The sequence below is a fragment of the Monopterus albus genome, unplaced genomic scaffold (genome assembly GCF_001952655.1).
Source record: "Monopterus albus unplaced genomic scaffold, M_albus_1.0 scaffold59.1, whole genome shotgun sequence".
NCBI lineage: Eukaryota > Metazoa > Chordata > Actinopteri > Synbranchiformes > Synbranchidae > Monopterus > Monopterus albus.
This window is the reverse complement of record NW_018127939.1, coordinates 2,192,674-2,205,093: the sequence shown is the minus strand read 5'-3', so window position 1 is coordinate 2,205,093 and position 12,420 is coordinate 2,192,674. Positions and strand designations below refer to the sequence as shown.

At 42.1% G+C, this 12,420-nt stretch overlaps 1 protein-coding gene and 1 long non-coding RNA gene across 2 annotated transcripts in view; both read left to right on the top strand.

Annotated features, from left to right (window-relative positions):
* Window positions 1-12,420, top strand: part of LOC109961804 (SLIT-ROBO Rho GTPase-activating protein 1-like) — a 35,397-nt gene that overhangs the window by 12,669 nt on the left and 10,308 nt on the right. The window lies entirely within an intron of this gene.
* LOC109961805 (uncharacterized) lies at window positions 10,893-12,382 on the top strand. The gene is made up of 3 exons (XR_002275177.1): window positions 10,893-11,305; window positions 11,790-11,935; window positions 12,199-12,382. It is a non-coding gene; the product is annotated as an uncharacterized LOC109961805 (long non-coding RNA).

Genomic DNA, 12,420 nt, shown 5'->3' with positions numbered 1-12,420 from the left:
GCCACAGACAGGTCCTGAGAGCTCGGAACTGAACTCTCCTCCACCCTCCCCCCGAGATGGAAACTGGAGCCATAACTGTGGTTCCAGCCGCGGATATGTGGAGTGCTTGGAAATTGGGGGTTGGGGGGGGGCATTTACAGATAAAGAACTGCCCAGCCATGTTCCTCCACTGTTCACTGTGTCACACTGCCAGTGGTCACGCACGGGGAGAGTCTCAGTCCTCTTCTGAGTCATGTGCTCATTTCTCAAGCTTCATAGAGAGTTTCCCCATGGCCATGTAACATAGTAAAACAAACTAACATGACAGCAGTTGCCTTTTATGATTTGAAGCATTTGTGAAGCTTTTATAATTCATGAAAACTCCCCTGACGTGTGTGCCATGCTGGTCAACTGTTTCCATAAATAACATTATTTTATTGTCATAAGACTTCATGGCATGTGGCTATTATGCTATCGGTGAAATGCTGCCTGTGGTTTACAGCCAGGTGCAACAACCTGAATATTTTTAGTATGCTTACACACAGTCTGATTAATAAGTAAAATGTTGCTGTCATGCAACGTATCCGTCCCCTCCTTTGTCTCTGTCCTCTCATGGATCAGCTGCTGGCAGCTTTCTGTGAACAACTTGTTCCTCTGGTCATCAAACCACCGACCTCTACTCTCTGACCTAAAACCTCTGACCTCAGCTCTGTTGGATGGGTGTGCCTGTCCTGCTGAGATCTTAGACGTCCATTAGCCATTCAGGCTCACTTCTTTTTTTCTTTTTTTTTTGAGTTACACTGTATCTGCTGCTTGTTCCTGGAAATTAGCTTATAGCTTTTTTTAAGCAAATTGTTCCAAGAAATATGAAGCCACAGGAACTAAACTGTGAGATTAAACAAGGATCTGTATTGACACTTGTATTTGTGTTTTCACCACACCTTATGAAGTTTAGGTAAATAGTTCTTATAACACATTAAAATTCTTTATATTTACTGTGGCACAACTTGTATTTGAATGAATGTGGCGAATGGATGCTGGAGTTTATAACTGTGGTGAAACAATCAGCAAATCTACTGTTGTAACTTCCTGGGCCACAATGATGTGTTTCCACGGTAGAATAACAAAGTAATTTAAAGCTTCTGTTATCACATTTCTATGTACTAATTGTTTTAACAGTGTCTATTTGAGGAAATCCTGTGAAGAACTGTACCAGCAGAGCACTGTAGCACTGCATGTAGCTGCTTCTCAGTTCTTGGAAAAAGTTTGCCGTGTCATTTTTCTTTCTGGCAGATTTTTTTTGTAGGTTGGGATGAAGTGGAGCATATTGCTCTCTGCAAGAATTCTCCACAGACTTCAGACAGCCAGTTTTATTATAGTTTAATCGGAGCTGCATGAGCTTACAAAGCAAAGCTAGTTTTTTTAGATCAGAGAGCTCTGGAAATAGAACAAGCACTGTCCTGCTCTGCCCTTTTTCTCACAACCTTAAGTAGAGCAAAGCCTATCTGACACAGATGTTCATGACGACACCAGTATAGAGGACACGTTATCTCACTCTTGGAGGAGGGTGACAGAATTTGCTGAAGCACTACTATAATGAACGAATAAAATTGTTTAGAAAAATGTCAACACAGTTTGTGTGTGTCTGCATACACTTGCTAACCCTGCTACCCAGCACGGACACAGACACTGTGGACATGCCTCATATATCTCACTTTTTAATCAGCCAGTGTGGAGGAAGCTACCGTCTCCCGCAGTGTCCTGTGATTTGTACTGGTTAATGGCATGTCAGAGGGGTGTGATGCATGGCAACCTGGCTGGATGTGTGGCACATGCATGACTGGACCATGGTCTCACATGCACACACACACACCCACAAAAGGGTGCCTCCGGGCTCTGTGGGAGCCAGAAAAGAGAAAGCCCCAGTCTTGCTCGGTATAGTGTAGACAGACAAAGAGCAGTGAAAGCTGATCTGTCTGTTCTTTTCTTCTTCCTCCCTCATTGTCCCTCATTCTCGCACTTTGAGCAGCTGCCCCGATCACATTCTCTGGCCGTGCGCAGCTCATATCTCATGTAGTAATCCAAAAGCATTGAGTGGATCTGTGCGCCGTTGTCTCCTGCATGAAAAACGGGTATTTGATTTCACCTGCTTAGTCTTGTCAAATTTGTGTTCATGCAACAAAGGTGACAAAGGCTTTTAATGAGATATTCTAACGGACATTTGTTTAGTGGGAGACGTGTCTTCTCAGTGCCATACTAAGAGCCTGCTGTTCGAGTCAGTTGCTTGTTGCTTAAAAAAGTGGGAGAGGATTGGCAGTTAAAGCCTCCCTGAGGGTAGGTCATAGAAGATAACAGCACGTAACCCTCTGTCCTGTCCTCCATATTTGCTTCCACTGTAATTATCTGGAAATGAGGTCTTTGTGAATCCTCATTGTGTGTGTGTGTGTGTGTGTGTGTGTGTGTGTGTTCACCCTGTCTTGGCCTCTGGTGCTCTTTGAGGAAGGGGGTAGTAGAGGGGTGTCATTGTGGACTTCCTCATTCTCCACAGCTCAGCTGTCACAGCAGATGCCTTCTGGGAAATCACTTCCCACTGCCTATGACTGGGACTCTGTCGAGGGGACTGATTGGACCTCAGGCTACAGTGTGGGACACACTGAGGGCATTCAGTTTGAAACCTGAGTGAGGAGAAAGAATAGGATGTGATTTGATCTACAGGTATGTCTTTTTAAGGCAATGCTGGGCTCAGAGAAAAGGCCCAAGTCACATTATGCTTGTAGTGGACAATAAGCACCTGACATATAACAGAAAAGCAGCAAAATATAGGATGTGTGATCTAGTGTGTGTATGCATAAATCCCGTTTTATTTTACTTGTCAGTGATATTGGATATTTTGTCATTTACTCATGACTGGAGAATTGCAAAATAGGCTTGTTTTGGAAATTATCTGAACATAGAAACCAAGGAAAGCTCCACATTAGACAACACCATTCCCATGCTAGCAGCTGTCTGAGGCTGTACTTTCAGCTCAAAGCTGTACCTAACATCAGCACGCCACCATGCACATAATGACAATGTGAATGTTGTTTGGCAGGTGTAACATTTATCATCATCATTTTAATTTACTAATGAACATTAAAGAACAGCTGAGGTGGATAGAACTGTTATTAGTTTAGAAAGTTTGTGGTCTGTCCATCTATGCATTAGGTGCTAAGAAATTTCACTAAAAACTAAAAATGTCAACCTTGTGCTGGTGCCTGAGGAAAGGTCAGGAGATCACCCAGTTCACCTGCAGGGAACAACAAGTGTCAGGTCAAAATTTCAAACTGAGAGTTTCTCCTGAGAAATTTACTCTGTTGCTCGTGTGTAGTCTTCGATCTGACATGAAGACTAGATACAGTATAAATATCCTGTGAGTTTCTTCTCCCCCTCTTATTAAGATTCCTTGTGGAGCAAACAGTATCCTTGCCTCAGGTTAAAGGACCAAACTCACCTACCCTCTAGTGAGCTATTTCTTATCTTATCTCATTATTATGCCCTTGCAGTGCATCATTGGCAGATGTCGTTACATCACACTGAGAGGAAGGGATTCAGTTCCCTTTTTCTTTTCAAGTTTTCTTTGAGCTGTCAGTTTGGTTAGTTACAATTCAAGAAACATGTCACTCCACTTAATAATTTTGTTCAGTTCTGGGGATGTTTGAAACTTGCATGTATGATAATACAATCAGACAGCACTCTGCACAAATCCATGATCTGTTGTGTATGTGAAATGATTCTTCTCTTTGCTTAAACCCTCAGCTCTTAAGCAAAGCCCCCTGTCTGCTGTCCTCCACCTGCCCTCAATTCTCTACCCTCAGTCTTCAATCGCAGCTTTATATCACCCATCCATGCGCCTCATTACTCCAGCCCCTCTTGGCCCCATTGTGGTTTTAATGCTACAAAAGACTGCATGCAGCCCAGCAGCCTAGTTGCTGTCGTCATGTAGTAATATGCCAACTCTGAGGTTCCCTAGCTCAGGGTTGGGCCAGTCTTCTGATGTCAAGGTGTTTTTATCCTACCTGTATGGATTGTGGCAGATTGACAGGACTTGCACTGCAGGTGGAAAAAGTCAGTTGATCACTATATAATCAAACAGCAGTGCAAGTTAAACCCAGAGCAAACTTAAAAAGACCAAACTGATTTCTTAAAACAGGGCAAAATGCAGTCAATGTAATTTCTTCCTTTTACTCAAAGCGAGGTACAACATCATAGCTAAGCTTGGCCACAAGAGAGTGAGGTATATAAACAGAGACTCAATTCACTGTAGCGACCTTGGCTTTATTCTCCCTATGGGACATTAAACCAAATAACAGGTGGGTGAAGCCAGTAAAGGAACCTCACTGGGAGCCAACGTTAGAAAATGTTTTCACATCAAGACAGAGGTTAGGCTTCTCCTGGACATTTTTATTATATTCAACAGGTGTCATTACCCATGACATTGAACATCTAGTGAACAGAGTGATGACTCTTCTGAAGCTGATTGAAGGGTTTCATTCAGCACTGTGAACATTAGCAGACAGACTAACTTTAAGACACTATTAAGGTTTAATGAAGTACATTTGGTAAATGGTCTTAAACTTGTATAGCATTGCAGCACACTCAAAGAGCTTTCACACTATTTGACCATTCACCCTCTCGCACTCACACATTCACTTTGGCCATTCACCCACTCGCACTCACACATTCATGCACCGGTAACATCACCAGTGTCTTGCTCGACATCGACCCGCTTTCTTCCAGTTAGGAGACGACCCGCTCTACCTCCTGAGCCACAGCCATCCCAACATTTTGGCACATCTGTTAATATTCTCAGCATCTCTGGCAAATGCACACAAGTTTAATGAAGACTGTATTTTAGCATTCAGTCTACCTCTCCTGTCAGAGCTCAGACTCCACATTCCCCAAAGTGAATATGTTTACACGAGGTTGAAGCGTCTCCATGAATGGATTATTTCAGCTGTCACAACTCTGAGCACCAGGTGGGAAGGGATGTGTTTTTTCTCAGAAGTTTTTTGGGGGAAGTTTCTGCTTTTCGTTCAGTGTTTTCAGCGTGTCCACATATGGAAAGGTTCAAAATAGTCGAAGAAATTTCTGTTGGCTGCTAATGGTAGAGCGCAAACATCCCATCCCACCATTAATACATTCTATTAACACTCAGAAGGCGAGCACACAAATACACTACTTGCTTCTCAGAGTGTAATTTAAAGGCATCGCCCTAGCAGTAATGCTGCCTGTCTGTAGACACAGTGGGGTTTGTATAAGTATTTTTAGAGAAGAGTGAATGGACGTGTGTGTGCACATAGTACAAACTCTCAGCTGTGCTTTTTCTCAGCCAGCTGCTCCTTTGCAGATAAGACGTTATCAATCTTGTTTGACCTTGAAACTAGGTCTTGAAACTCTCTTTAAAACTTGCTTCGGGAAGATGTGAATAGGACACTGGAACTGATTACACATTTGAAAGTCATCTTCGTGGCATCCATCTTAGTCTTTTTCTCAGACACTCTTTGTGGGAAAATTATATCTTAAATTTAATTTGGGGATATCTTTTCAAAAACCAGTCAAAGTGAGGAGAAGGACAAAAAACCCACATATGTAGCAGTTCCCAGGCAGATGAGGTGAAAGAGAGCAACAGATGGAAGCTTTTGTGAACAGTCAAGAAAATACTCCATTGTTTGTCGTGGTGTGAACATTGGCTTGTGCAGCTCTGCTAACTTTCTTTTGAGCTCTTTCCCACAAAAGAAACTTTTCTTTCCATTGAAAACTCTTCTGTGCCAATGTTTTAGTCTCATTGGCTTGCCTTTATTTTTGGTGCAGAGTCTAAAAACAAGCAAAGTACCTTCAAATGTGGCTTTTCTCTGTCATGAAACAACTGTACTTTATTGTAGTCAGTTTATTTAAAATAAATACAGAGGAAGTCACCTTTCTCTCAGGGTTTTTTGTGAGAAATAAAGAAAACGACGGGCCCATTTCCTATTTGTCTGAGAGCTTGATGGAGCCCTCAGTCCTCAGCCCTCCTCTCCGACACATTTTCAACTAATAACCTGCCTCTTACCATTTCTGCCCCTCCTCTCTGTTTCTCCTGCACCCCCTCTCTCCCCAGTGGGCTTGCAGCACATTTCCTTGCCTCTGGAATTACAGGCCTGGTCTTGAATAGTCAGGTTGTTCCTCTTCAGTCCCTCCAGCTCTTCTGCTGGCTAAACCCTATTGAATGCCCAGAAACCACACATCCTGCGAGGTGCTGGTTTTTGTGGCAGGACAGGGGCGAGAGGCGCAGCGAGGGGTGGTCAGTAATGAGAGAGAAAACATATGAGCAGAGGATGGTGTTTTCTTTGCTTTTTAGGTACAGTACACATCATGAAGGAATGGCTGATGGTTCCCATGTGGAGCCTTTCTCTGAATTCACAGCCTTCTGATGTTGGCCCTCATATACTCTGCTAAACAATTTGAAGTTGGCCGTTGATCTTTCTGTGCTGGTGTCATCAATCCCTGACCCATTTACAGAGAGAAATGAGAAGGAATTAAACATATCAGTGGAGACAAATCTCTTCCCTTCCTGTTATGCACACTTTGCGTTTGACAGTGTTTTACTTTTCTTTCTCTTCTCATTAATTGTTGTGGGCTTATGCTCACCATGTTAAACTGTTTGTTGTGAGGAACTGTCCTCTGTGTGTCCTGATTCAGTTTACAGCAGTGGAAATAAAGTTGCTGTGGGTTATTGGTTACACTAATCTTTGACGTAATTGTGGATTTTATTTGATTATACTGGAGGTATAGGAACTGTTCTCTCTGAGCTCCGTACTTCTAGCTCAGTGTATTAAATGATAGGAATTGGTTATTTTCAAATAGGTGATGTAAGTGAGTCCTTGATGTTGCCGTGTTGGGAAATAGATAGGGTTATTATGTAGTTGAAAATCTGGGTTGTGCCAAATTGGAGTGTATCTACATGGTGCAAGTGATGATTTTGTTTGCTTTCCCCCAGGCTGTCAGAGTTGAGAAAATATATTGGATGAATGAGTGCGGCCTCACTAAAATGTCTGCCTGTATAGTCTTAGTCATCCTATTAACTTTTGATTTATATTAACTTGGATTTTTGCTAATTAGTGCCACTGATCAGTGCAGTGGTATATTCATTACCTGCAGTCAGGTGACTGTAGGAAGCCATCATCTACAGACAACCAGAAAGGGAAATGAATATAGAGATGAGCCCACTCATACACAGTGATAACACAGGACAAATGGTGAGTAAGGCACAAACCACACTAGGAGCTTGCTCATTATATTATTGCTGTCTAGGTCTGGGTATCACTACAGAATTTTCAATACTGATACATTGACTTTGATACTGGTTCCTAAATGATACTATTTTCAATACCAGTTTTATGAAATAAATTTTAACAAAATGTTTTTTACACATTTTGGTCCAGATTGTTAGTTTTATTTTTCAATTCCTTTGCATTTTTTGTCCATTCAAAGCAGTTTCATAACATAAAAAGTAAACCTATTTTCCAGAACCTAAAGTTCTGTTAACATTAACATCAATAAGTAAAAATGTAGAAAAGCATTTTTCCAGTACTCGCTGGCATTGAAGTTATTTGATCGATGGCATAAAAGTATCAAAGTTCGATATCCAGCACTATTGTTGTCTAATGCAGTTTGTGTTTTTAAAGCCCAGTGTACGAACTTTTCTATAATTAACATATTTTTGATGTATATCAAATATCTTTTCATCCACTTGGAGTCATAAAGGTGGATTAAACTATCCACAGGCCACTTTTTGCTTATATTTGTTTTGTTGAAAGATGAAACATTTGAGCATGTGAAGGGGAGTGTAAAATAGCCCCCAGATGTGTTTCCCTGACCTCTGCTGGGTTAATCTGTAGAATCCATTTAGGAGAGTCATCCATTAAAGTTGCATTAACGATCTCAACCCTTCTAAAGAGTCTGAAGGGACATGTAGTGGCTGGTGTTTATGGAGATGGAGTGTGTAGCAACAGAGGCCTGTGAGACTAGGACTTTCTCCCTAAGCTCCTGAGCCACTGAGCTGTTCGAACCTGGATGTAAGTGAGCACTCAGCATTAATAGCAGGAGCTACTTAGTCTCGTGCAGTGCATCCTTCATAGTTTGCTTGCTTTGTGTTGTGCTTTCTGTAATATCAGATTGACCTTCTGCTGAGGTCTTTGCCAAACCCTGAACTTTGCAAGTGAAGCGATCTCCTTGGCTTTTAATGATAGGATGCAGGTTTCAGTGAATTAAAGTTCAAAGGAAGTTGAATGGACACATACTCAATTCACATAACTACACTATGCTGTAAAAAGTATGACTATGCTTGTAGCCAGTAATTGTTCTGCAGTGTATGTGGACAAAAAGGAGCATTTGTCACATCAAATTAAGATGTTGCTCATGTGCTTTTTGCGTAACCTAACAAGTGTATTCCTCTTTTCTTGTGGTTGTGTATTGTTTAGGTGGTCCAGCTATGTCAATGACATGTCAACCAGAGCTACTGTATGTACATGCATCTCCTCTTCCCGCCTATACTTTCCTCTTGTGCAACGGTGCCACAGTGTCCCGACTGTGGGAGCACGTTGTCAACTCAAGCTGGCAATGGCTTCAGCTGGCTCCAGGCCATGGAATCCCTGCCCAGCCCTGGTGTCTGCACGTTTCTGTGTGGGAAGACAGACAAAAGGAAAGGCCTTATATGTAGCCTTAAATAGGGGTGTGCATAGTGTGAAGGAAGACAGATGTATAAACACATTAAGTAAATAGACAGCTGGACAGGGAGACAAACAGATGGTATGCAACGCGGCTATAGCCAGCTCTGCCATCAGCAGATGGACGGACAATAGAGGCAGGTAGACAGACAGGTTGACTCTGTGGTCAGTCATAGGCAGAGCTTCAAACCACCTTGTGTTAAATGACACTTTATGTATTCTGAAATTTTATAGATGACTAGATGCTCAGTTAAAAACAAACAAGAAACAGACAGCGCAATGGTAAAAAGAACCACTGGTTTCTACACAGTACATTTTATGCACCTCTATATTAATGAATTTCGCTGGAGGTCTTGTAAATGTACTATTAGTAGAGTCACCAGAAAACAAACTAACTAACATACAGTAGAGACAATGAAAGACATAAATAAGTAGCAGCATTGAAAGGGTAGACCTCAGCAGCTGGGGGTGCTGTCAGAGGCCGCTGACAAAATCTGAGACTGAACTGTCCAGTGTGCTGTGGAGGGAGACCGGCTGAGAGCAGAGGTCAGAAGATACACAGGGCAGTGACAGTGAACCTATAGGCAACAGAGCTGTCAGACTGAAGCTTCATCTCCCCCTCTCCAAATGTCTCAGCAGTCTGGTGTGCATACCTGCAGTGTAGCTCTACACAGGAGCCCCTCCACCTGGGTGTGTGTGTTGAGAGTGCATGCAGGTGTGTGGGTGAGGAGCAGCATTGTGCAACTATTCATTTATATGCTCTGTCTGTTTCTTTTCTCTCCCTTCCACCTTCTTGGCCTACGAGGAGAGAATATATCTAGTGTCTTAGAAACACCCCCCATCAAAGGCTTATCACCGCAGGCCACATAGCTGCTCTGCCATTCTTTAAGTTCAGCTTTCACAGTTTCATTCAAGTCCCAGCCAGCATGCTTCAGTTTCCATTTGCTTACAGTTGGGAAAAGTAAATATTCATATAGATTAAAGCTTGCGCGCTTCCGGTCCAGGTGTTTGTCATGCAGCACCCTTGTTATTGATATTCATCTCTTCAGCTGTCCGACCGCACAATTTTCATATTATTGTTACCCCAAACAAACATCCCAACTGTAAGAGCTGTAGGCTTGCCCAACCAAGTCTGTTGTCTCAGGTTAGCTTCTCTGAGAATGAAGCTGACTGGCTGCCTTGACAAATGAGCTTTAGCCCTATTATCTCTTCCATCACTAATATCCCCAAACAAAAGCACAAAGGCAGGCCAGATGCAAGGCAAGGTGTCGTTTTTCACTTGGAAAAACAGAAAAAAGTTGGTGCAGGTACTGTATGTCCAGAGTAGTTTAATAAAGTCCAGTGAAGGGGCTGGGCTTAAAATGAAAAGAAGCTGAAGGCTTTTGCCTGAACCGGACTCCTACACTTGTCTGCTTAGGGCAGCAGACACAGCAGCTGGCTATGTTCTAGAGATCAACGATAAAAGTGGGTGAGGTCTGGCCAAAACACTGAAGGAGATCAGTGTATTACTCACAGGTTCTCTTTTCTCTGAGCCACACAGATGTAACCGCTTCCTGTCCGTGTCATTACCCGTCCACATTCTTATTGCCTTCAGCATGAAGGATTACAGCGAAGCAGAGTCCATTTTGTCCCTCATCCTGTTAGAAGTCCACATCTGAAAATCTAATTTGTGAGTATCAAATCTTCACCCCACTGTAAGCTTGAAAAGTCTCCTTGAATGGTATGCAGCTTGCTGCTTTGCAGAGGACAACAGCTGTAGATTCACAGCACTTACACAAGGATTCCAGTGGTGGCCCAGAGTTATGCAGGGTGTCCACGGGGTTTTAAAAAGTATTAAAAAGTGATTCATCAAAATCGCGTGTTTAATTTGGTTTAGAGGTATTATTTTTTTAAAATAGGTATTATTTTTTCAGACTATGGTGTCCTATTCTGATTGAAATTTTATCTGCTAAAGTTTGCGCTAGTTCGTTTAAATGTGGGCTTTAGCATATCGGGGCACATAATCAAAGATCCTCGTCTAGTCTCAACTTTGTGTTTGATGCCGACGTCATATTCAGTGGTCGTTCGACATCTCAAACACTTTGCATGCTCAGCTCAACTGGATAGCCAACTGGCTAGCTTACGTTGTTGACTAGTTTGGGCGTATCTTCAACGTCCAGACAGCTACGTCTGACCTCCGGGTGACTATGGGCGCCACACCAACACTGCGTGCGGAGGCTCTGTGGTGTCTAAACACTGCAGTTAAACACCACTCATTGAACTCCAACGAAGGAATTGCGGAGCTGTTTAAAGAAATGTTTCCCGACTCTGACATCGCCAAGTCATTCACGTGTGGTAAAGACAAAACCGGGTACATAATCAGATTTGGATTAGCATCGTTCTTCAAAAAACAGCTTGTCGATGGCATCAACAAGGCTGGGCCATTTGTGTTGATGTTTGATGAGAGCCTCAATCAGGCGTCAAAGAAAAAACAGCTTGACATCCATATTCGATACTGGGAGGATGGCCGTGTCCAGTCCAGATACTTTGGATCTCAGTTTTTGGGACATGGAAGGACCGATGATTTGTTGCATCACATCAAGGTAAGTTAATATTCTTGTTTTTGCTATATAGGCCTACCTGTGGTCACTCAGGAATTATTTACTTTCAAGAATGATTTATTCATAAAGATTTTATTTATTATAGGACAATGTTTGGCAAACTTATTGTTAGCTACACAAAAGGATTAAATTGGCCAAAGGCCTGCAGTCACTTGAATGAAAGCTGTAGGCCTATCTGCTTTTATTAATCTGTGGGGTATAGCTCCAAAGTACAAGGAAAAAAACGTTTTTAGTGTTTTGTCAAGTTCAATAACCTTATAGAAATGTAATATTTGGCTCAAGTTTTGCTGTTGGAAAAAACACAAAATAATTTCATTGCTAAAATACCAACTAATGCTTGAAATCAAATGTGTATGCAGTAATGCTTCTCCTTAGCCCCAAGTGCCAAGCTTTGTGAATGATGAGATCTATTTTACTGTATCTGAATGATTATTTTTAACAGACTTTCTCCGTTGTTGATTCACAGGAATGTGTTACACAACTGAATATGAGGGAACTACTATCAGTTGGCATGGATGGCTGCAGCTGATCAAAACAGAACTAAAGTATGAAAAGAACTTGGTCTCCCCTATGAGTGTAGACACAGGCCTGGGTGCTGAATCTGCCATCAAAGTAATTTTGATTTACTATTTGTTTTTTTTCCCCAGAGATGCACATGTGTTTTGGGTTGCATGCACAATGTATCAGGATGTATGTTGTAAAATTAAGTTTTATAGTAGTACTACTACTGATACTACTATGCTTAGGCTGCTACTACTACCAATAGTAATAATAATAAGAAGAAGAATAAAAAGAAATAGGGATAAAAAAAAGTAAAACGGATTATTTTCCAAAGCATTTGCAGTGAACATTCATTAATGTTCCTCATTTGTTAGGACCTTCAGAGCAAACCAGGATGCAAGGTTGGTGAGCTTTCTGTGCTCACCTTCAGGCAAGAATGTTTGCAGGGCCTGGTTAAGGTGGTTATGAAGCTACAGGAGAAAAGCCCCCTGAAATTCCCAGTGGTCAGGCAGATTGCTGATTGGTGCATCAGACAGATGAAGAGCATAGTGCAAACATTCCTCCAAGGCAAGCAGCTGGCAGGTGGCATCCCAGCT